Source organism: Physeter macrocephalus, chromosome 9 (genome assembly GCF_002837175.3).
Source record: "Physeter macrocephalus isolate SW-GA chromosome 9, ASM283717v5, whole genome shotgun sequence".
Lineage (NCBI taxonomy): Eukaryota > Metazoa > Chordata > Mammalia > Artiodactyla > Physeteridae > Physeter > Physeter macrocephalus.
Genome location: NC_041222.1, coordinates 49,454,263 through 49,464,459, shown reverse-complemented (window position 1 = coordinate 49,464,459; position 10,197 = coordinate 49,454,263).

The following is a 10,197-nucleotide window of genomic DNA, read 5'->3' as shown; positions in this document are numbered from 1 at the left end:
CAGGCTCAGCGGCCATGGCTCACGGGGCCAGCCGCTCCGCGGCATGTGGGATCCTCCCATACCGGGGCGCGAACCCGGTTCCCCTGCATCGGCAGGCGAACGCGCAACCACTGCGCCACCAGGGAATCCCCATGCTTTTGTTTTTATAATACAGTGTTATTCTAGCTGCAAATGGAGAATGGGCGTGAACACAAGTTGAAATGAAGGCTCCAGTTAGCAGATGACTGTAGGAGTCCAAGAAAAGACGAAGACATTTTGAACTATTGTGGTGATAATAAAGATCTAAGGAAGTGTATTCACAAAATATTTAGAAGAAGGATCCTTGGGGTATGGGGATGTATTAGATGTAATGAGATGATCAAGAGTGCTGCCAAGGGCTTCCCTGGTGGCGCAGTGGTTGAGAGTCCACCAGCCGATGCAGGGGACACGGGTTCGTTCCCCGGTCCGGGAAGATCCCACATGCTGTGGAGCGGCTAGGCCCGTGAGCCGTGGCCGCTGAGCCTGTGCGTCCGGAGCCTGTGCTCAGCAACGGGAGAGGCCACAACAGTGAGAGGCCCGCGTACTGCAAAAAAAAAAAAGAATGCTGCCAAGCTTTTCTGAAGGAATTCCTCTCATTTCTCCCAGGAAAGCAAAGATTTATATTCTCCTTCTGGAATAAGGCTTTACTATTCAGAAAGTGGTAAACATTGAAAGTTAGGTCAATATGAAACTTAATAGAGGCAAACACAAAGAGTCACAGGAGGAAAGAGAAGGAAATTCCTGTAAAAGGAGCTAAGTAAAAGCTGTACAGCCTTGGGGGCTCTTAGGGAAATCAGAGGAGTTAAAGAAGTTCCAGTTGGGGACCTGCTTTTTGGACTCAGTCCCTGCCTGCACTCCCACATGCCTTCCCTTACCCTTCACGGGCCCCAAGTGTCATCCTGGTTTCTGGGATCTAGCCTCCATGCTCTGGCTCTCAACAGTGTCCCCTGTGTGGCTCAGATACTTTCCACCCTTTGGATTGGGCCCTATCTAGTTCCAGCCTCTGAGGCTAAAGCACAGTGACCCTCTACCCTAGTTAGACAAAACTTGGTTTCCTGGTTTATAGCTACCAGTTATTGAACATCCACTCTATAGCATTCTCTTTACTCAACATGGAAGCTACATTATGTCATTTAATCCTGACAACTTTGAGGGATGCTCCGCAACGGGAGAGGCCACAACAGTGAGAGGCCCGCGTACTGCAAAAAAAAAAAAGAATGCTGCCAAGCTTTTCTGAAGGAATTCCTCTCATTTCTCCCAGGAAAGCAAAGATTTATATTCTCCTTCTGGAATAAGGCTTTACTATTCAGAAAGTGGTAAACATTGAAAGTTAGGTCAATATGAAACTTAATAGAGGCAAACACAAAGAGTCACAGGAGGAAAGAGAAGGAAATTCCTGTAAAAGGAGCTAAGTAAAAGCTGTACAGCCTTGGGGGCTCTTAGGGAAATCAGAGGAGTTAAAGAAGTTCCAGTTGGGGACCTGCTTTTTGGACTCAGTCCCTGCCTGCACTCCCACATGCCTTCCCTTACCCTTCACGGGCCCCAAGTGTCATCCTGGTTTCTGGGATCTAGCCTCCATGCTCTGGCTCTCAACAGTGTCCCCTGTGTGGCTCAGATACTTTCCACCCTTTGGATTGGGCCCTATCTAGTTCCAGCCTCTGAGGCTAAAGCACAGTGACCCTCTACCCTAGTTAGACAAAACTTGGTTTCCTGGTTTATAGCTACCAGTTATTGAACATCCACTCTATAGCATTCTCTTTACTCAACATGGAAGCTACATTATGTCATTTAATCCTGACAACTTTGAGGGAGAAGCATCATTGCTCTTTCCATGTTAAAGATGAGGAAAATGTGTAAACTGAGGGTCAAGGAGTTTAAGGGACTAGCCCAAGTTCACAATTCCTGTGATTGGCAGATCTGTGGTTCTAACACTGGTCCATTCACGCCAGAACTCTGACTTCATGGGGTGCTATGACTCTGGTTTAGTCTCTCAGCTTTACCTCAGGTTCTTAACCTCTGCCTGTGTTTGCAAGCCCAGTCTAGAAATACTACTTCGTTTCTGATGGTTTTCTTTGTGTAAGATTTGGCTTATCATTCTTAACCCTTGACTGCACCCTGATTCCTTCTAACTTTGCAGTAATGGCACACAGGAAGAGCCAGAGCCCTGCCTATGAGAACGCAATTTCTGTCAACTTAACTTTATTTGGAACACTGAGGATAAGAGGATTAATTCTTGGGCAGCTTTGCTGGTTAGCTAATTGATTATTTGTAATTTTCCTATTAATTTTTTGGCTGCACCCCTTGCTTTCTTTAAGAGTCTCTTAAGTCCACTTTCTGTTTGCACTGCGTATCTTCCTTTGAATGTTAACACAGAGATATATGTTAGGTTTAGGAATGCAGTTATTTACCCCTGCATTATCTTGTATTGGTAAAAATCTGAAACAAACTAAATGTATTTAATCTGGTTAAATATAATATAATTATCCATTAAATGGAACTCAATGCAACCATTAAAAAATTATAGAATCGGGCTTCCCTGGTGGCGCAGTGGTTGAGAATCTGCCTGCCGATGCAGGGGACATGGGTTCGTGCCCCGGTCCGGGAAGATCCCACATGCCGCGGAGCGGCTGGGCCCGTGCCTGTGCTCCGCAACGGGAGAGGCCACAACAGTGAGAGGCCCGCGTACCACAAAAAAAAAAAAAAATTGTAGAATAATAATTCTGTCATGGAAAACTATTACCAATGTACCTTAGTTTTTAATAAAAGCTAACTAAACTGCACGTTTAGCATGTTGCTACTTTAAAAATTATATATATACATATACATTTGTTTCAAATAATGCATTTAAAACTTATGCTATACATAAAAATATTGGGAGGTTAAGTGATTGGACTTCAGAGATTATTGTTACCTTTTAATTTTGTTTCCTCTTCCCCTTTACAAAAAAACTTTTCAACATTGAGCACAAGCTTATTAAAGATAGAAGCTTGTTAAAAATAACATTTCCATGATTTCTACAATGCAGATTTCTATGATTCTGTTATTTGGTTTCAGTTATCGTAAAGATATAGAGTACTTTGGGGAAGATTAGTATTTTATTATTTATTGATCATTTTCCCTTTATATCACTGTGAAGCTAGTTGATTTGTTTTTAGTACTTACTGTTTCTAACTTGGATATCTGAAAGTCTTGGTTCAGGTCTTAATGGTACAGTTTATTTCTAGGACATTAACATGCAGAGGGTTTTGTATTTCTTTAGTGCAGTGGTTCTCAAGCAAGGACACTGTAGAAATCTATGAGAATAGTAACCAGAGTTGGTGGCCTGTTGCTGGGATTTCCAAAAGTTTATCAGGCACTGGGGTACAGATGAAAGGGCATAGAGTTGAAAATTGATAGACATGGGTACAAAACCTAATTCTTTTCTCAACTAGCTTTGGAAAAGAAAACAAGTGAAACTGTCAGGGCCTCTATTTTCTTACCTTTAAAATGGGGATAGCAGTATTAACTCAGAGGGTTACGGGGAGATCTGAATTAGAGTAACCCTATGTAAAGAGACTGATGCATGAAAGGTACTCAAATAAACAGTCATGTTCTCCTCACTCCCCTCTACAACAGAAACCACATGTACTGCAACGACTATTCACAGGATAACCTAAATCTCTCATTTCTTTGATTTTGGTTGTAATCATATCACTTTGCTATGGGATCATTTCTGTTAGAATTTTAGGAAAATTTCCAGTTTCTCAGTTACCCCCTCATTACTGCCATAAGCTCTGTTGCACTTTTGGTAACCAAAATTTCCCAAAACCTGGGATCCAATAACAAAACAGTGTTAAAATGGTCTTTGCTGAGAGGGAGGACAGGGTTACTTAGCTAGGACCGCACCTAACTTTTGAAGTGAGCACTAGATGGCAGCATTCAGGTGGGATTTTATGCATCAGACCAAATGGGCTACTTTCCACCTACTCGCCCGCACCCAAAAAAAAGAAAAAAACAAAAAAAACCCCAGTGATCTTCCTGCTTTCCTTAGTTAGGGACAGTATTTGAGAATGCAGTTTGCCAGTTGCTAAACTATAAGAAGTGCGCTTGGGAGAGAGGAATAATAGTAAAAGGTTATTATAGTATTTCCTTGTGCCAGGTGCTGTTCTAAGCACTTTTACTTATGGTAAAACAAAGAGTAAATAAATTAACAAACAAAACTCTAGCCTACAAGCCCCTCCCCCCCATTAAACTTCTTAGAAAAAGTAAACATGAAGTGATTTCCTCTTTCTCATAGTGGATGGGCAGGTAGGTTTTTTTCAATCTCTTCCTTCTTTATCACTTTCATTCATGCTTTCAACAAAATAAGTATTTCTCACAACGTTGTAAATCAGCTGTACTTCAATTAAAAAAAAACTATAGCTTAAAACAGTAAAATTAATTCAAAAAAATCTCAAAACAAGTATGTCTTAAGTATATACTATATTTAAGGTACTAAGTGTGTCAGTTTGTGGCAGAGATAGGAAGGTAAAATAATTCACATAAGTTTAAGCCTCTAGCCTTTAAGGGCACTGCAAACCGAAGAGGAAAGAGCACTGATACTGTAGAACAAGGTGGAGTGTGCAGCAAAGGAGCTGTGAGTCATTTTATATTGGGATGAGCATAGAGTGAGAAAGAGAATTAATATTTATTGACAGCATACTACATTCCAGGACCCTGCTAGGCACTTTATATACAGTGTTTCAATTATGAACATTTATTTTCATTTATGTAAGTGGTTGTTAATATGTCCATTTCTGGCTGGGGACATTGAGTCTTAAGCAGGGTAAGTAACCTGCCCCCAGGGCACAGAGGAAGGGGTAAAATAAGGCATCTTGAATGAATAACAGTTGCTGCTCTTTGTTTCAATTTAAAAAGAATACAGATGTATTTTTCAGGATATAAAGTAATAGATGTACATTACAGGATGATAGTGTTCTGACTGGCCAGGTAGAGGTAAAAGAAGCTCTAGGCACAGAATGGACAAAGATACAGGAGCCAGAGGATTTGGGGCTGGAACAGCAGATATTCAGTCGGATAAGAAAGTTTGTAAACAGTGCTTATTTTATTTTATTATAAATTTATTTATTTATTTTCGGCTGTGTTGGGTCTTCGTTGCTGCATGCGGGCTTTCTCTAGTTGTTGCAGAACGCGGGCTCAATAGTTGTGGTGCACGGGCTTAGTTGCTCTGCGGCATGTGGGATCTTCCCAGACCAAGGCTCGAACCTGAACCCGTGTCCCCTGCACTGGCAGGCGGATTCTTAACCACTGAGCCACCAGAGAAGTCCCAACAGTGCCTCTTTTTTTAAATAAATAAATTTATTTATTTATTGCCTGCATTGGGTCTTCGTGGCTGCACGCCGGCTTTCTCTAGTTACGGCGAGCGGGGGTTACTCTTTGTTGTGCTGCGTGGGCTTCTCATTGTGGTGGCTTCTCTTGTTGCGGAGCACGGGCTCTAGGCGCACAGGCTTCAGTAGTTGTGGCTCACGGGCTCAGTAGTTGTGGCTTGCAGGTTCTAGAGGTCAGGCTCAGCAGCTGTGGCACATGGGCTTAGTTGCTCCACGGCATGCATGTGGGATCCTCCGGGACCAGGGCTCGAACCCGTGTCCCCTGCGTTGGCAGGTGGATTCTTTTTTTTTCAGTGAAGCCCGGCAGGTGGATTCTTAACCACTGCACCTCCAGGGAAGCCCCAAAAGTGCCTCTTTTACAGATTGTTTTTTGTTTTTTTTTTTTTGTGGTATGGGGGCCTCCCTCTGCTGTGGCCTCTCCCGTTGCGGAGCACAGGCTCCGGACGCGCAGGCTCACACCGGCCCAGCCGCTCCGCGGCATGTGGGATCCTCCCAGACCGGGGCGCGAACCCGGTTCCCCTGCATCGGCAGGCGGACGCGCAACCACTGCGCCCCCAGGGAAGCCCCAGTGCCTCTTTTAAAAGGGAAAAGAATCGAGTTTAGAAATCTGCCCCGGGATGGAAGTTACCTGTGAAGTAGGTCATTTAGGAGAGTCCTCCATTTGACCCAGCACCTCTGCTCTAGTTCAGCCCCTGTTGTATTTTCCCTGTTGCCTTCCACATTTTGATCTTATCCAGAGAACTCAGATTGGTGAGGGACATCAAGTTCTGGTCCCCCACACCTGAATAGTTTTGATTTTTTCACTTCAACACTCACTTTTTCATTCTAAAGCCACCTTCATGCTAAGTACTGGCCTGTAAGATGAATGTGCAGATGCCACTTATATTGGGTCCCTGCCTCAGGTCCTCCCCTCCAAACCCCTGTTAAATTGGCAGATCCTAGAGCATAGTAGGGGACTTGTGGGCCACTCCCTTTATATTTTCTTGCACATTCAGAGTGGTTAAAGCACAGACTTTAGTCAGACACACCCACCTTTGATGAAATATGGTAGGAGGGCTTCCCTGGTGGTGCAGTGGTTGCGCGTCTGCCTGCCGATGCAGGGGAACCGGGTTCGCGCCCCGGTCTGGGGGGATCCCACGTGCCGCGGAGCGGCTGGGCCCGTGAGCCATGGCCGCTGGGCCTGCGCGTCCGGAGCCTGTGCTCCGCAACGGGAGAGGCCACAACAGAGGGAAGCCCGCATACCACAAAAAAAAAAAAAAAAAAAATATGGTAGGAGAAAAGTGAGAATCCCAGCATTAGAGCCTGGATTCTGAAGAAGGAAGTGCTCAGGTTGTCAGTAACACTGTGCTGAGGGCTTTCTCAGTCTCTGTGTGCTTCAGGAAATATGGGAGCCCACCCTCAGGCTGCTGAAGCCCCTAAAGGCACATGGTCTCTGCCTCTGACTTGTCTGGAAGGTCTTCAGCCTTTGACTAATGCCTAACTCCTCCTGACCTTGGGCTTCCCTGACCCTTGAACAGTCTGCTTTCATGCTGGGTTGATTAACACAGAGGAGATAGAGGAGAGTGGGTGGTTAAAAGGAAGCCTGTGTGCCCTGAATAAGGGAGTCATGAAGTAATTGGCAGTGAAAATGTTACAGGAGCAGGACCCTGCTGAGGAGTGAATGAAATCAGGCAGCATTGAAGTGGAAATGTTAATTAAAAAGGGAAGATATGGGCTTCCCTGGTGGCGCAGCGGTTGCGCGTCCGCCTGCTGATGCAGGGGAACCGGGTTCGCGCCCCGGTCTGGGAGGATCCCACATCCCGCGGAGCGGCTGGCTTTGACTAATGCCTAACTCCTCCTGACCTTGGGCTTCCCTGACCCTTGAACAGTCTGCTTTCATGCTGGGTTGATTAACACAGAGGAGATAGAGGAGAGTGGGTGGTTAAAAGGAAGCCTGTGTGCCCTGAATAAGGGAGTCATGAAGTAATTGGCAGTGAAAATGTTACAGGAGCAGGACCCTGCTGAGGAGTGAATGAAATCAGGCAGCATTGAAGTGGAAATGTTAATTAAAAAGGGAAGATATGATCTGTAGTGTGCAGGCTCCTGGTCATCCTTGTCCTCAGGTCAGAGGCTAACACTCATGGTGTTTCTGCAGAGGGAAGACCTTGGGGGAAGGGACCTTTGGAGACATGAGTTAGTACCTCTTAGGATCTGCTTATTGCTCCTCAGAGCTGAGGGAGAGAGAATGCAGGCCAGGCCCAGTTCTCCCCCAACCCATCACCTGCCCTTGGGACCCATTTCGTATAACTGGAGTAGAATCCTAACCCTGGGGTGAGGACAGAGTCAGAGACCAGGGATCTCCAAGGATTCTCAGCGAGATGTTGAGGAGTCAGAACGCCACAATGGCATGGCCCACTCTGAAGCCATGTGAGGAGTTGTGGTATAGAAAGAAATATATTTGGTCTTTGTCCTCAGTTCCTGGCACAAAACTCCTAAAGCCCTTGGAAGTTCCAGAGTGACAGGAGTGTCTTTTAAAAGTTATTCATACCAGAGTTGATGCTGACTTAAGGTGGAGTCCCTAGATAGCCTCAGGATAGGGCTAGTCACCAGAACAACCAAGTGATTAGAGGGCTGAAAATGTCACCCCCACCCGCTGACCTCCAGGAAGGGAAGGCAGAGGTACACTGTAGATTAAGCTGTAGGAAAATTCTTGAACTACAATATTTGATGAGCTTCTGTGTTGGTGAATGTACTCATGTGCAGGGAGGATGGTGCACCACAGTTCCACCGGGACAGAAGCTCCTGTGCTCAGGACCCTTCTGGACCTCGCCCTATGTACCTTTTCATCTGGGTGTTCATCTGTATCTTTTATAATATCCTTTATAATAAACTGGTAAACATAGGAAGTATTTCTCTTGAGTTCTGTGAGCCTCTGTAGCAAATTAGTTGAACTCGAGGAGGTGGTCATGGGAACCTTCAACTTACAGCTGGTCATTCAGAAGCACAGGTGACAACCTGGACTTGCAAATGGCATCTGAAGTGGGGGCAGTCTTGTGGAACTGAGCCCTTAACCTGTGGGATATGACGCTATCTTCAGGTAGATAGTGTCAGACTTGAGTTAAATTGTAGGACATTCAATTGGTGTCCCCTGAGAACTGGAGAGTTGCTTGATGGTATTGGAAAACACTCCAGGAGTCAATGCCCAAGGCTGAGCTGGTCACAGAGCTTTGGCAATGATTGACCTGGTTTTGGCCCCAAGTCCCTCTCATTTCATTCCCTGCTATAGGCCTTGACCTACCCCAAACTCTAGAGTAATCCACTAATCTGGTCTCTAAACTGGGGAAATACATAGGAGGTTAGTTTTCTGCTTACCCTGGGGTGGGGATGGGTGGTGATCCACCTGGACCTTATTTCCTGGTTCCAATAACTGGGATTTTAGCTGGATTTTAGTAACCAGCACTCTATATCATTCAATGACCGTGTCACCCAAATTATCTTAAGTTCTAAGGAGATTTTCTATTCCCCCAGTGTCTCTAGGGCCTCACTGATTCCTTACAGTATTGGAGTTTATCCTCAAATTTAAGCGACTGGACCTTTCTTTGGAGTTACTGCTTGCTAGAACTTCTGCCTACTAATAGCCTTAAAAAAAAAAAAAGAATTTCTTGAGGCCCAGCTCTGGCTGCTGGTGGTGAAAGATCCTCTTCCCACCCCACAGTGGCTATTGCTAAACAGCTGAACCTCTCAGATTCCAATCTCCTGAAGGCTCCACACTCGCATTCTTATGCTTCCCCCTGAACTGTGAACTGACCCATGACCCTTCCCATCTAACAGACTCTCCAAGTCCCTCCTTGGGAAGCATCATCACCACCACCACCAGCCAATCCCAGTCTGACAAATTAATTAGGGGTTATCACCTCCACTCTACTCCTTTTTTTTTTTTGAGGACTGTATTTGTATGCACTCCAGCTTCTCCAGACGTATGGATGAGCTGTTCATCTTCTGATACAGGGTCTCTGTATCCATTGCATTTCCTTTCCAAAATGGGTAGAGGAGGTTCTATGTGCTATTTCAGAGGTCATTTTTGTAGAGAGAATAGGATTTGAGGGGAAAAAAAAAAAAAAAAAAACGACCTATGGTTTATTTGCCCTTTTCACAAGCTGGCCACCAAATGAACTTTGGAATTGACTCTGTGATACCTGTTGGTGTAAAACTCTGACCAGAGAGTGCTGGATTACACCACTGAGGTCAGCACTGGCCAGGAAAACCCATGTAAATGTGTCATCCAGTGCCACAAGGGTCAAGGTCAGCCTACTTTTAAAACTTTCTCTGTTCAGTGTTCTCTCAAGCCACCATGGGATTTTCCTCCCTTTTATCACCAGACAACTCAAGCAGATGATTGGAATCTGCTGCATCCCTTCCCACATCACTCTCAACTTCAGCCCTGCATAGACAGGCTCTAGACCTGGGGTAATTGCCTCTCAGAGGTCACAGGGGTTTCCTCTGTGCAAACTCCAGTGAATCTTTTCCTGTTTCTCTTTCCCCTGACCTCCCTGGGGCATCTGGGCACAGTGCCCTCACCTTGTCTGACATTTTCTTCTCTCTGGTCTCCAAGACTCTAGGCCAACCCGTGTCTCCTCCCTCTTTCTCAACACTTTTCCTTGCTTCCTGCAGGGTCTTTGCTTTCTCTCCTCAAATATGGATGACCCTCAAGGTTTGTTCTGATCAGTTGGGTCAAACCCCTCCCCAGAGAGCTTACTTGGACATGACATATATCCCCCCCACCCGACCTCCCCCTGGAAGTAGGTGGTTCTCAGACCCAGATCCCTAGAACTGA